The sequence below is a fragment of the Callithrix jacchus genome, chromosome 13, assembly GCF_049354715.1.
Source record: "Callithrix jacchus isolate 240 chromosome 13, calJac240_pri, whole genome shotgun sequence".
Classification (NCBI taxonomy): domain Eukaryota; kingdom Metazoa; phylum Chordata; class Mammalia; order Primates; family Cebidae; genus Callithrix; species Callithrix jacchus.
This window is the reverse complement of record NC_133514.1, coordinates 33,017,050-33,033,202: the sequence shown is the minus strand read 5'-3', so window position 1 is coordinate 33,033,202 and position 16,153 is coordinate 33,017,050. Positions and strand designations below refer to the sequence as shown.

Sequence of the window (16,153 nt, the reverse complement as noted above, 5' to 3'; positions counted from 1 at the left end):
GATACCTTTCCAGTAGAAACTATTTCTAAAACCTTTGAAATTTCTGAAAAAAGAAAGGAGAAATTGTATTTGGGATTTGAATATGACTAAGGTTTCAAATGTCTTCCAAAACCATTTACTGGGCTTCAGTAGAAACGTCTTTGACCTCTATTTTCAGGAAGGGCACTTACTGCCAGTTGCTCTTATCTTGAATCTGTTTAGCAAGAACAGGCATGGAAAGATAAGAAGCAGTGAAACAGTTTCTCTGATGGCAAATTCTTGATTGCTATAGAAAGTGATTAAAAATACACAGCTTGGTAGGTAGGCTGGCTTGAGAAGGGGAAAAGTGGGTGGAGTGGGAGTTTATATACGCTGTGAAGTAGTCAGAACGGGATACGTTCAGGATGTAGTTTACAAAAGAAGATGACATCTGTTTCTTCTATAAAAAAGTTTTGGCAAGTTCTAACTTGTTATATGACCTGTCCAATTTATTTGATCATGGCTGATAAAAACTCTGTCCTAAAGTTCATGCAACTCAAAAGATGATTTGTTTTCTGATTTTTATACTTATCTATTTGTAAAGACAACTTCTCTACTTAGTATAATTCTATCCTTGAAGACTTTCCTGGGAGATTACAGTAAAAATGGAAGACCCTTATTTTATAATAAAGTGCTTTTAATACTTGTGCTCTCTTGAGTGACTTCCTGGGGAATTCCATGACATTTTGTGTGAGTTTTTTCTCCCTTGAATACTTTTATAAACACAGATATTTATTCCATTTTTGTATGTGATAGCCAGTATCTTATCATTACCGAAGGATGACAATGTCAACATTAATGTTAATTGCTTAAGTATTCTCACATACTGGACTGTATGTAAGGCCACTGTTGGTAAACTCAGTTTGTCCCTTACTTACAATATTATTCTCTTTTTCTTTCTTTTTCATCAAGCAGCACTCTTAATTGCCTTCTCATTGTGTCTCCATTTACAAATTACTCATTTGCTGCCTCAAATTTACTGTTTCATGCATCTGAAAAGCAAAGCCAAACAATAATACTCAAAATGTGAATAAACAGGAAATAGTTACAAGGTACCTAAGATGTGCTTGTCCTCAAAGACCCAGTGGAGATAAAGGACCAAGATTTGGAAAAACCAATAACCAGCCAGCAGAAAGAATGTAGTCTCGCATTCATCTTATTATTTTCTTATTCATTCTATTTCTTTTATTTACATTGGTCTATTCACTACTTGCCTTAGGGTAATAATTTTAAAACAATACATTTTATTGAGTGTGAGTATATGTTTTTATAATGGAATAATTATGATGGCCTTTGTCATATTTCTTTTCTGCAACTCAAATTTAACTTTGGAATTTTTTTAAAGCTTGAAAATTTTTACAAGAGAAAACAGCCAAAAATAGACTGAGGTTTGCACAATGGAAGCATAGAGTATATCTAATAAATAAGCTGATATTCCAACTCAGCCAATTGACCAATAAGAAATGAGAAGAATGAGTCCTGGAGCACCATCTTGAATATTATTTTTTCCATATTGCAGCCATCACTACCCTGTACCTTAACAAACCTTGCAAAGGCGGAACACCAAGTTTGCCCAATAGATAATGAGAATTAAATCAAAATACTTTTGAAAAATAACTCCCATATTGAGCTAAACATCAAAATGATTGAACTCATGAGAATAAGGAATAGAAGGAAAGTTACCAGAGGCTCAGAAGGGTAGTTGGGAGGAAGTGAGGTAGGATGGTTAACAGTTACAAAACAATAAAAACAATGAATAAGCTGGGCACAGTGGTTCATGCCTGTAATCCCAACACTTTGGGAGGCCAAGGCAGGAGAATCACTTGAGCCCAGGAGGCTGAGTCGCAGTGAGCTATGTTCACATCACTGCAGTCCAGCCTAGGTAACGGAGCAAGACCCTTTTCAAAAAAATTAAAATTTAAAAAATGTTGTAATATATTTTACTTGTCTCTTTGCTTAATTCTACTGTTAGGATAAGGGAGAAAATAAATTATCTTTGATTTAGAAATTGAGCCAATCTGAATACATTTTGGAAAAGCCATGCAAGTGAAAGGCATTTGCAGCTACTCCTTCAGTGATCTACAGAGAAATTGAAGGAGAAACACAGTAGAAATCATTGTCATACTGGGAGTAATTTAGGAATTGAATCTGGATGCAAAGAACAAAAAGAAAGAGGAGAGCAGGAACCACTTAATGTAGAGATTATTTTATCTAAAGATAGGCAGCCACTGTTCCATTGTCTTTATATATCATGAGACAAGCAAGAGTTAATTTAATCTTTATTTATTTTTGAGACAAAGTTTCACTCTGTTGCCTAGGCTGAAGAGCAGTGGAGCGATCTCCACTCACTACAATGTCTGCCTCCTGATTTCAAGCAATTCCCCTACCTCAGCCTTTCAAGTAGCTGTGAACAGGTGTGTACCACCACACTCAGGTAATTTTTGTATGTTTAATAAAGATGGGGTAGAGCAGAAGATTGGAATACATTTTGGAGTAAGAAAATTTGAAATTAAATATTATTTCCAGTCTTTTATTTTTATTCTATATAGTCTATTGTTTACAAAATACATATTTTTGAGCCTCAGTTTATCTTTAAAATAGACATACTATAGTTATATCAAGGGAATTACTTTGAGAATTACGCAATAATATATATGAAGCACAGTATCTGGCACACAGTAGTAATTAAAATATGCGTTACTTGTCAATGAAAAGAGTCAAACTTTGTAAAATATTTAAAGAGATTTATACTGAGCCAAATGTGAATGCCAGTGGCCTGAGACACAGCCATCAGGAGATCCTGAGAACATGTGCCAAACATGGTTGGGCTACAGTTTTGTTTTAGACATGTTAAAGAGATGTAAGGCATCCATCAATATATGGAAGATATATATTAGTTTGATCTGGAAAGTGGGACAATTTGAAGTGGCAGGGTGTGGGGGGTCTTCAAAGACTTTCTAATTGGCAATTGGTTGAAAGAGTTAAGTTTTAGTCTAAAGACCTAGAATCAGTAGAAGGGAATGTCTGCGTTAAGATAGGCGTTGTGGAAACCAGGGTTCCCCTTACACAGAAGAAGCCGAAGAAGCCTCCAGGTAGTAGGCTTTGAAGGAAATAGATTGTAAATGTTCTTATCAGAGTTGATTTTCTTCTGGATCAGGAAAGAGGCCTGGAAAAGGAAAAGGAGTCTCTTCAGAATGTGGATTTTCCTCACGAGAGACAGATTTGCAGGACTATTCCAAGAAATGGCAAAAAAAAAAAAAAAGACAGCATAATTTGGGATAAAATACTTTGATTTTTTTCAGGGCTTGTAATGTGATGCTATACTACAGTCAGGCTGGAATTTGGTATCTTATTGCTACAAAGAGTCTGCCTTGTCAGTCTTAATATCTATTTTAATGTGAATGCTGGTCAGCTCTACCTGAATTCCAGAAGGGAGGAGGGCATACTGAGGCATGTCCTACTCCCCCATCCCATCACGGCCTGAACTAGTTTCTCATGTTAATTTTGGACGCCTTTGGCTGAGAGAAGGGGTCCATTCAGATGGCTGGGAGACTTCAAATTTTATTTTTAGATTACATAGTTTTCTTCATCCAGTTTGCCTAGAAATGGAGAGTTTGATCAGAAAACAAAGACAATGATAATGAAAACCAGTGAAGCAAAAAATTCATCCTGTACAACCAACTTTAAATAAACAAATGTTTCCAGGTTCATTATTTATTCATACAAATCTTTGTGAGTTTCTGTTATGTTAGCCCATGAGGATCTAAACACAGGTAGAACAAGTCTTGTCCCCTGTAATAGGAAGACAGTTAAGCAAAGACACTCATAAATACAGGAGCACAAAAGCATAGAGTAACAAGCAATTAAATATGCCTAGAGTTGGAAAAGGATCTGTAGACCAATCAGGTTGGGGACTTCAAGGATAAGTAGAATAATGCATCTTAAAATGTGATGCCAGATCAGCAGCAAGAGGCCCACATGGGAACTGGTTAGAAAGGCAACCTCAAGGCCCAGATCAACTGAATCAGAAACCCTGAAAGTGAGTGTCCGAGAATCTATGTCTTAACAAATGGCTCCAGGTTATTCTCACATACACTAAAGCATAAGACTACCACTGAAATGCAAGGTTACCTAGCAGAAGAGAATTGAGGATGGAAACATTTTGAGCAGGACACTTTTGGACAACAAAGGAAAACTCTGTACAACAAGAGTATTGTGAGTTTAGAGGTGAGTAACACGGATGAGAATGGCTCAGTACCCTGGGGTTCCCAGGTAGTAAGTCTTATATATCATGTTAAAGAGTTTGTACTTCATCTTATAATGACAGGGGTTAGGAGTATTACAGAAAACCTCATTTCCTTTTCCTTGAAATTTCTGCACAGAAAGTGGGTAGCACACACGTATAATAAAATATGAATAAAAATGAAAAGGTGCTACTAACGATGTTTGATCAAAGCATTAACAATGTGCTTAGAATGGATTCTGTTACAATGAATTCCAAATACTATAATCATTAAAAGCAGCTCTGGTCTAGTGGGCAAATGCTGGATTTTGAGAGAGAGTAACTAGTGATTCCTGGCTGGGTAGCCTGGGAAAAACAATTTAACTTTACTGAACTTCAGTTTCCTCATGCAGAAAATGGGCAAAAACATGTTCCAAGAGTTGTATAAACTAAATGAAATAGGCATGTAAAAGTCACTGTGAAGTTTAAAGCATACATATACTGCAAGATAATCTTGTTAATATAACTCAACTTTTCATTCTTTCTATGGGTTAAATGCAAATAAATCTATCAAGGGGGTAGTCTAACTTCTGGGAAAATTTACACATCAGAAATAATTCTTTTCCATGCCAAAGAATGTCTCCACTAGGTTAGGCTACAAATCTAAACCCAGACCTACCAAAACTGAAAAGAAGGAATGACTATCCAAGGGTCAGGCGCTCAGAGAGGAAGAGAAAATCCAGATCTTACTGCCTCTGGCCGACAGTCATGTGTAGATATAATTAAGAACTGACAGCTAATGGTAGCACAAGCAGAACTAGGGACAAAATTTGGGCCACTGTACTAAAGGTAAAAGTATTTGAGTTTTGCACCTGGATAAAAATGAAGATCAGATTAAAGGCTGATCCTAGACACAGATAAAAGAAAGCCTTCCAGTGAATTATACTGAGACTCCAGGATTAGAAGCGTTTCCAATTTCAGATGCTAAAGCAGAATTTTACCATCAACAAAGCCAAAGGGAAAATGACATTTGAAAACCAACAGATAGAGTTTTTTTTGCCTTGTCCTGGCTGAAAGCCAGGTACTCAAGCCAAAAGTACAGGATTCAAAGTCAGTTAAAAGCAGAAGGAGTAATTGCAGACATTCTGCCTCCCGCCAAGTTGTGGGAACCACAAAAGCCTCTGACTTCTTTGGGGACCTGGCTTTAGCTGTAATGTCCTTAGAAAAGAAATCAATGCAAATGAAAATACAGATACCAGTGCACAAAACATATCAAAATCTGTCAGACTCCCTAGTCCTAACAGGGGGCCGTAATCTCTCATTTCTTCCTTTTTGTACATTCACCCTACTGCTATTAGATTTAGTTCATGATGCCAAATCTAGGCAGTGCCAAAGTATTGCAGACAAGAACGAAGTTGAGATGTGGTTTAAAGAATATTTTGGTTTTATTAACTATATTAACTAAACAAATATATAAATGCTTCTGGTGTTATATATAAGTCCTCAGAGACTTTTTAAAGTTTTTTTTATTATTGCAATGGTTGGATGTTTGCAGTTGAAAATTTGGAGTGTCCAGAAAGTATTAAAGAAATAGCAATTATGATTTCACCACTCAATGGTAACCTATGCTAATAATTTACCATATTTTCCTGAAGCCTTTTAACATATATTCATATGGTTTAGTTACTTAGCATTATATCATAAGCACTTTTATATATTATTAAAACAAAAACACTTCAAAGACATAATTATAATACCTGCATAAAATTTTTATTTTTAAAAGGTAATGTAATTTTCATGTAATTCTACACGTGTATATGGGAAAAAAAGGCTTGAAGGCAGTATACAATAAAATGTTAAAGACTTGTTATTTGCATCTACTATTTCAAAAATTCTTTCTGAATATAACCAACAGTTTATACCCAAAGAATTTAATTGCAATATTCTTAATGATGAAAATCAAATGTTCATCAATAGGGAAGTATTTAAATTACATATCAAATACTCAGTGTAAATTAAACACTTCCCTATTGTATAATTACATGAAAATTACATTACCTTTGTTTCTTTGTTTTCCTTCCCTCCTTCCCTTTTTCCTTCTTCCTTCCTTCTGTCCTTTTCTATCTACATCAGAATCTATCACCTATTAAAATTTTAAATATTGTCTGAACTTTTACTTAGCATAATTTTAGCATTTTCCCTAAACATTTTTTTAGAAACATATTTTTGAATGAATAATATTGCATTTTATAGAATAAAAGTGATCTATATACAAAATTCTTAATATTGGGTAGGTAGATAAGCCAGAAATTGGCACCAATTTAAATAATGTTGAAATAAATGTTTAGATTTTTATAAGCATTTATGATGTGAATAAAGATAATCAATGTTATTAAAAATATAGAATATTTATCTCTAAAAATGCTGTCCCAAAGTGTTATATATTTCTATAAGTCATATGTTAAATAAACTATTCTTTACAAACCACAGGCTAGCTATTAATATTAGCCTTTAAAAAAACATTGGCCATTTTAATGATAGAAAATGTTATTTTACTTCAAAATTTGCTTATTTATAATAATTTTCCATTTGATGAATTATCTATATATGGTTTTTGTCTTTTGAGATATTTAGTCTTTTTTTATTATTTAAATGAGTATGTTTTATGTTAGGCATATCAATCATCTACCACATATAACAGACAGATCATTAATATAAATATTTAACAGAGGAATGATTTTCAACATATAAAACATTTACCATTTATATAGCAAATGTATTAATATTTCTCTTTATGTTTTTCTCTTGAATGCTTTAAAAGATTTCCTTCACTCTAAGGAAAACATATTTACTTTCAGAGACAATTTTTTGTGTGTGATATCTTTTTGTTCTCACTTAACATTAAAATCGAATGAAGTTTATTTGGGTGTCTAGTGCACCAAATGGTCTAAGTTGATTGTTTTTCAAACAGTTATCCAGTTGCTCCAGCATCTTTTATTTAATGGTACTTTCCTCCTTCTGTTATATAATAATATATAATATAGTCTATTATATTATTATTTATCAAAATAGATTATAGTAAACAATACGTACATTAATAAAGTATATTATATTTAGACTCTCATACATAGAAGAGTCTCTTTTTGGACTTTTTATACTCTTGGGGAGTTTTCTTGCCCATATTCTTTACTCAGAATAATGCTACTGTAAGTATTATTCTTTAAACTGCAGTTTGAAAAGTGGCTGTGATAATGCCACATGTTAGATCTCACTAGAAAATTCGCTATTTTTATACATTTCAGATGAATTACATTTTTCAAATTCCAAAACAGATTCCATAACCAAAATTTTTTATAGGAGTTTGGTTGAAATCATATTAAATAAATACATTAGCATATATGAAACTCATATCCTTCATGTGCTTGTGTTTTATAGGGAGGTGATGATAAATTGCATAATTCATTATTTTTTAATTCTATCTACATCCACCCTGCTAAGGAGCCAATCATTAAATGGCCAACTTGATATACAGCAAAATAAAGGAACAATAAACAGGGATTATCCAACCCCCAGAGATAAAAGGAAGAACATTTTAAGTTTGTAAGAAAATGGTGGGCTATTTTAATAATTTTATTCTGCTCTTTATTTCAATGCAATAGGTAGTTTTACCAGAGCACTGCTTTGTTTATATATTCAGCACTTCCCCTGTAAAATACTCAGAAGAATTTCATTTTTTGTGTGGGTGTACACAGATACCAAATTATCTGTGGAGATTGTGAAGTTATCCTAAATTGGTAAAAGAGTCCTAGGTCTCCTTTAATACTACCTTTTTCTAAGAGGTTATTAAAACAGAAACCTGACAAAAACTGAAAGGAAAGACAAGACAGATAACTGAGAGTTTTCAGCGATTGGCAGATTCATTATGCAGATCCTTCTGAATCTGTTTTTTCAACTAAGAGCAGCATGATCAACCGATAATATCAAGCACTATCAAATTTTTAAATTAAACTTTTCATTAAAGATCAGTGTAAATTCATAGGCAGTTGTAAGAAATAAGACAAATCCCATCTACCCTTTACCCAGTTGCCCCCATGGTACCATTTCACAATGTCATATCCAGGATATTGACACTCATAGTCAAGATACAGACAATTCTATCATTACAAGCATTTCTCATGTTGCACTTTTTTAGCCACAACCACTCACCTCCCACCTTACTTAACCCCTGGCAACTACTAATCTGTTCTCCATTTAATTTTGTTTCAAAGTGGTATAAAAATTAGATTATACATTATGTAATTTTTTGAAATTGGCCTTTCTCACTCAGCATATTTTTCTGGAAATTCATACAGGTTGTTGCATGTAACTTTCCCTTGCATGCCTCTTCTATTTTATTGCTGAAAACTATTCCGTGGTATGGATGTATGACAATGTATTTAACCATGCACCCACTAGTGGACATTGGAGATGTTTCCAGTTTGCAGCTATTACAAGTAAAGTTGCCGTGAACATTCAACATGAGTGTACAGGTTTCTGTGTGAACACAAGTTTTTACTTCTCTAGGCTAAAAGCCCAGGAATGTAATTGTTGGGTCATATAGTAGCTGCATGTTTAGTTTATTTATGAAACTGAACTCTTTTCCAGAATGGGCTGTACCATTTTACAATCCTACCAGCAATGAATGAGTAATCCAGTTTCTCTGCATCTTCACCAGCAATTGGTTTTGTTACTAATCTTTTTATTTTAGCCATTTTGATAGTTGGATAATGATATCTCATTGTAGTTTTGATTTGTATTTTCTTAATGGTTAACGATATTGAACATCTTTTCATGTGTTTTTCCACTAAATGTATATCCTCCTTGGTGAAATATCTCTTTGTGTCTTTTCTTCAATTTTTAAATAGACTGTTACTGAAATTTTTTACTATTAGCTTTTGAGTTACTACTCCTGGGTCAACTATTTGGTTTGTAAATATTTTTTCCCAATCTGTAGCTTGTCTTTTCATCCTTTTAAAGGGTCTTCTGCAGAGCAAAGGTTAATTTTATAAAGTCCAGTTTACCAACATTTCATTTACAAACTGTGATCTCAGTAGCAAGTCTATGCATTCTTTGGCTCACCCTTGATCTGGAAAACATTCTCCTATTTTTTTCTGAAGGTTTTATAGTTTTATATTTTATATTTAAGTATGTGGTCCATTTTCAGTTGACTTTGTGTAAGGTGTAAGACTTAGGCAAAGACTCACTTTGTTTTCCATTGGACGTCCAGCACCATTTGTGGAAAAGGCAATTGAATGACTTTTGTACCTTTGTCAAAAATCACTTGAGCATATTAACATGTGTCTATTTTTGAGTTTCCTATTCGATTCTGTTTGGTATTAGGTTTGTTTTCTGTCAGAACATTAAGGGCACTGTCCTATTATCATCTGGCATTTTCAAGATGCAGATTGAAAACTTGACTATGATTGTCAATCCTATGATATAACATTTGTTTATGCTTTTTCAAAACCTTTAGAATCTTCTCTTAAGTCTTGGCATTCTAGAGTTACATTAGCATGTGTCTGATATAGATCTCTTAGAATTCATTGTTCTCAGCATTATTTGGGCCCTTTCATTCTAAGGACATGCCTTTCTTCAACTCTAGGAATAATGTCATAATTATTTTGTCTCATTTATTGTGCTGTTTTTCTCTGGTTTTAGAGTTCCTATTAGACACTGAGCTTCCTAAATGGATTTTCTTTGTCTTTTCACCTTTTGCACATCTTCTACCTTCTTTTTTCCTTCCCCTTTGCAAGATTTCCTTGAATTTTTCAACAATTTTGATAATTATACTTTAAAAGTCTATGGATTATTTCTGTCCTTTGATTTATTCATTTTCCATATCAGAAAATTATTTTAGAGACTATAATTTCTTCTATATCTTTAAAGATACCAAGGCAGATACTGAAAACATGCACTTTAAATGAAGAGACCCCCAAACAGGCTCTGCGTGAGCAACATGGCTGTTTATTCACCTGAGTGCAGGTGGGCTAAGGCCAAAAAAGGCATTAGCAAAGGGCAGTAGGATAGGAGTTGGTTTTATAGGTTTGTGGTGGGCAGTGGAAACTTACAGAGTAAGATCAGTTACAGTGGTGGGGGTAGGGGCAAGGAGTATATATTACCCTGTTTGTTACAGTGGTGGGTGGGATAAGAGTATTATCATTATAACAGTTAAGATGGGCTGGGCGCAATAGCTCAAGCCTGTAATCCCAGCACTTTGGGAGGCCGAGGCGGGTGGATCACGAGGTCAGGAGAGCGAGACCATCTTGGTCAACATGGTGAAACCCCGTCTCTACTAAAAATACAAAAAATTAGCTGGGCATGGTGGTGCATGCCCATAATCCCAGCTACTCAGGAGGCTGAGGCAGGAGAATTGCCTGGACCCAGGAGGCGGAGGTTGTGGTGAGCCGAGATCACGCCATTGCACTCCAGCCTGGGTAACAAGAGCGAAACTCCATCTTAAAAAAAAAAAAAAAAAAAAAACAGTTAAGATGGCAGGGTGAGGTGAGGGACTTGTCCAGGGAAGCTCCACTGGGCAATTAGAGACAAAAGTGAACACGGGCAGGGGTTGGGAGATAATTAGCCAAGGCAAGCAGGACTTGAGACTTTCAGGCTCCAGACTTGCATATGGAGACCTGACAGTTAAAAGATCTCTTTTCTAAACCATTTCTATTTTCTCTGGAATAATGGTTCTCACCTAGTGCTGGTCGTGTCCTCCAGAGTATGCTACCGTATCTTTGTCTAGATATTGAGACATTTTTCTTCACAGCGGGCAGGGATGGACGTTGCTTGCTACTAACATCAACTGGCTAGAGACCAGGCATGGTACTAAACATCCTGCAATGTACAGAACACTTCTTCAAAATAAAAGAGTAATCCAATATGTTGATAGTGCAGAGTTTGTGAAATCCTGTCTCAGGGTTATTTGTTTCCATTTTTCTTTCTTTTACTTTATATACATATTAATTATCTGGTTAATTAATACAGATTGTTGGCATGGATTGATCCACTTTCCTGGCTCACTTCTTCAGGTTGTGCTTTGCTTTAGCTATTACATGGAACATGCAAACCAGCAAGTCACTCTCCAAGTCCCAACATGTCCCAAGTTGACCCCCTGGTAGACCGCTGTACTTGGCCACCAGCCCACACGTTAGGAGGCAGTGCCCTCCCTTGTGGATTGTTGGTACCCTTTGCAGAGTTCTCCTGCTTTACTTCTGGGGTAAGTGTGCAGTGACACGCAGACAGTTGGAATGAGCAAACCTGAGACATTTCCAAACCTGTAACCAATCACTTCACTTTCTCATTCCTGCTTTTGACCTCGGCTTCTCTCTGTAACTGCCTATCAGAACACAGAGCTCAGCTGCGTTCCCTCTGGAAGACTCCTTCGGCTTTAGCAGAGACCTCCTCTTCCTGTTTCTGCTCTCCGGAGTATATGTTCCTCAGTATATTCAGAAATGCATTATCTTTTCTCTGTCTTTACTGCCATTTCCATGGGACTTTTGAAGGGAGAGTAGACACAAGTTTAGCCCAGTCCACAAACATGAAGGCTCCTCTCCCTTGTTTTCAAATTAAGGACATGTATTTTGAGGTTTTTTCATTAAAGAATACACCTATGAGAGAGTGGGACGTCCGGCTTCTGAGTGGTAGTCTTTGTTGCGCTAACCACTAAAAAGAATTCAATATGGGTGATGTTGAGAAAGGCAAGAGGATTTTTATTCAGAAGTGTTCCCAATGTCACACGGTGGAAAAGGGAGGCAAGCACAAGACTGGGCCTAATCTCCATGGTATCTTTGGGCAGAAGACAGGTCAGGCCTCTGGATTCACTTACACTGAAGCCAATAAAAACAAAGGCATCATCTGGGGAGAGGATACACTGATGGAATATTTGGAGAATCCCAAGAAGTATATCCCTGGAACAAAAATGATCTTTGTCGGCATTAAGAAGAAGGGAGAAAGGGAAGACTTAATAGCTTATCTCAAAAAAGCTACTAATGAGTAATAATTGGCCACTGCCTTATTTATTACAAAACAAATGTCTCATGACTTTTTTATGTGTACCGTACTTTAATAGATCTCATACACCAGAATTTACATCATGAATGACTGACAGAATATTTTGTTGGGCAGTCCTGATTTAAGACTAAGACTGGCTTGTGGTTAAATGAATATGTTCAGTTTTTGGATTTTAATAGTAATTCCAATTTAGTAAATTCTGTCACACCCACCCCTTCTAAAGATATGATTAGACTTCATTAGTAATGTTAAAACTTTTCGCAAAGATGGTGAGTGCCATCTTAAAACTTACTGGAGATTGGTTTTATATTTAGATTTATATGACTGGTTATGTGAATATATTTAAATATGGGGGCAATTCCTTCACAGTCTCAGAACCAAGGAAGATTCACCTGTGTTTTGTGTTCGTTTGCCTCTTAAAGGCAAGGTTGAAGATAAACGGGTAGCAATGGCTATTTTATATTTTTGGCCTTAACTATGCCAATCTAATTAGAGTACCCTGTATTTAAAATGGTTCCTTTTACTTACTGAAAGGCATTTTGTGTGGTTTATGTGTAATATAAAAAATTATTTAACACTTCACACATTTTATAGATGATCTATAAGGTCACATGCTTTTAAAATAGTAGCCAATTAAACTTCACTCTTGGATTCTTTACAATCTAAGTCAAACTAAGTTATAATTTAGGATTGTCTTTAAAAACAGCCATTCAGAAACAAAACTGTATAACTGCTGTGTATTTGTGATTGGGAATGGTGCTTTTGCCAACCTCTAAAGGATTAAAGTAGAAGAGATATACACAAATTTAAAAATGATGTGTGATTATAAGACTTAAGATAATTAAAAAGAAAACCACAGATCATGAAAAAAAAAAAAAAAAAAAAGAATACACCTATAAAATAATCTTAGGTAAGTGGCATCATATATGAAGGGGAATAAAAACTTTTAACAATCTACTTAGAAAGGTATCAAGGAAAAATGCTGTATTTGTAACATTTGGAACATGATGTCACTTTTGCAGGCCTAGACATTATGTTTAAAATGAGTGGATGTTTTAAATCACCTACTGAACATTTTCAGTTCAATTTCTATTATTACAAAGTGAAGGCAGATATTTAGAATAAGACCTTATATTTCAACCATTAAACATTTCTTTAGACCATATTTTAATGAAGCCTCGTGTGTGACTAGGCTTTCCCTGTGGTACAAACTGGAATAATACACAATGCTTTACCCTGAAAAACCGGTATTTATGAGTCTCATTTGTGTAAAACAGAGCTTTAGGGTTTTCTCATATGCCTTATTCACAATTTTAACGTTTTTTCATCAGAAGGAGGTATGAATATGTTAGTCTAAAAATAACTATCAGGAGAGAGAGAAAGACATAATTCTGATAACAGATTAATGGTGGTGAGATATAAAATCTGCTATGAAAAGACCCTAGGGCATCTAATAACTTTAATTCAAAAGTATTATAGATTATTGTGGCTGATTGTTTTTCTTTTCATAAATAAAAAACAGATTTGGGAAGTTTATCTACTTGCAAGCTGTAAATATTTGGAAGTTAAATGGTCTGTTTTGCTGCTTGAGGAGAAAGACTGAAGGAAAAAAAGTGCACAGACCTATTCAAGAGAAGACAATTCTGAATCCTGGAAGCCCCCAAAAGCCAAGCAGACTGTTCCCAGTATTGTGAAATGCATCAATGCTCTCCCAGAAACATATTGCTGGCTTGACTTTCTTTTCAGTAAAGAAAAGAAAAAAAAAAGGAAAATGTTAAACTTCCTCACTGTCCTCACTCAGAAAGCAGAGGTTTAACACAGCATATTATCTTTTCTTTTGCTAAACTGCAACACCCTTCTGTATTGATACAGGGTGAAACTCATCACAAATATCATCCAGTAGTTCGGGGTATTGTCAACATACTCAATTTAAGCCTCTGATAACAGTATTTGAAATCTACTTCAGTGTAAGTTCCAAAATAAAAAAATTAACAAGTTATGCCATTGAAGTTAAAAATCTATCTTCTTTATATATACACACACAAATATAATAAACACATATATAATATATAAATATTGGTATGTAATATATCAATACAATGTAATATATCAAAACATGTATAATATACAACTTTTGATATGTAATATCAATAGGTAATTGACATGTAACATATCAATACTTAGATATTTAATGTTTTCATTATTTTTGAATAAACACAAATTAATAATTTCATCAAAATGATTTCATAACCTGCCGAGAAAATATTCTAACATTTAACAACTCTTACTTTCAAAGCATACTACCTTCATCTAGTCTAAATTCTGTACACTGTATTTTAAAGCTGTTTCTATCCCCAGTTGAGTTGTAGAAAAGCTGGTCAGCATCCTCCCTGTAATAATCTTTCATATATTTGACCCCTATCATGAAAGACCCTCATAGTAATCTTTCCTCGGGCAAAATGACCCTACGGTCCTAACTTCTCATAAATCACATTTTCTAAGACATGAATCATTTTGAAGATCCAGCTTAGGACTACTCCCAGAGTTCTGTGTATCTCTCTCTATTTCCCCTCAAAACCTTTGTCTCCTACTTACTAGCACTTATGAGAATGATCTTCTCTATATGTGTAGTTACAGGGCAAATTAGGAACTAGAGTAGTTTTAATCTAAGAGTTCAACAATTTCCACTCTAAGAATATCCACACCACCCCTAAATCTGCATCACAGAGATGGGAAATAAAACTCAAATAATAATAACTGAAAATTAAAATGTTATTGATGTATTATACAGAACTTTTTTTTTTCTTTCTCTCTCTCTCTTTTTTACAATAGCAAGCATTTATTGAGGGCCTGAGAGCTTTTAAAATACTGCACTCCAATTCTGCCTTTTCTCTTATGTATGGTTGTCATTACCAATCTTATCTCACCAATTGTTGGTCTCTATCATGGGAAACCATCTGCTATCTCATTCATCTGCATGCTGATTTTCAGCCTTTTCTGTAACAGGAAACAGGACAAAACTAACAAACAGGGGTCCCAGTATCATATGGAAAATACCAAAGAAATCTGCCCACTGATTAAATTTTCTTTTCTTTCCTAGCTGATACCAAGAAAACCTATGGTATGTCTCCTGAGGAATTACCATGATAGCAAGAAGAGGAAGCCATTGTGCAGAAAGCCATCGGAGAGAATGTTAAGCCAAGAGGAGGGTTTGTAATTCACGAGACCCAGATAATATGTTCATGATGAAAAGAAAATCAACTGCAGGCTGAGTTTACTGTTAACAGTCCTATTCAAGATAGGAACCCTCAAAAGCTAAATAGGGGAGGGACAGCAGGGGGTGGGGAGTTGGGGAGAGATAGCACCACGGGGAGAAATGCCAGATATACGTGAAGGGGAGGAAGGCAGCAAATCACACTGCTATGCGTGTACCTATGCAACAATCTTGCATGTTCTTCACATGTACCCCAAAACCTAAAATGCAATTTAAAAAAAAAAAAAAAGCTTAGTGATAGGTTTTTCACTGTGTTGCTTCTCCAAGATTTAGAGAAGCTTTGTAGTTTTCAAAGCATACGTGGTCTACAGCATGCATTCAAATCATTGATGATGCCTATTCCAAGCTAACCACCATATTCTAATTATGGTGCTCCCCCCTCAGAACACATATGAAGCCTCTTTTATAAATTACTTCAGAGCCTGCTGCAAAATACACAAAACAGACAAAATAAAAAGTAATTCATATATGGCTGGAGCTGATTTTCCTACTCATTTTAGCAAGTGTAATTGCCCACCCTTGTCATTAAAAGTAGTTCCAAATTATTTTTAGTTTTCTAGAAATCATACATGCTCTTCTTTATACTGTTT

At 35.0% G+C, this 16,153-nt stretch overlaps 1 protein-coding gene and 1 pseudogene across 7 annotated transcripts in view; one reads left to right on the top strand and one right to left on the bottom strand.

Moving 5' to 3' along the window:
- NRG1 (neuregulin 1) overlaps window positions 1–16,153 on the bottom strand; it is a 1,138,183-nt gene that overhangs the window by 883,445 nt on the left and 238,585 nt on the right. The window lies entirely within an intron of this gene.
- LOC100406761 (cytochrome c pseudogene) lies at window positions 11,891–12,955 on the top strand (annotated as a pseudogene).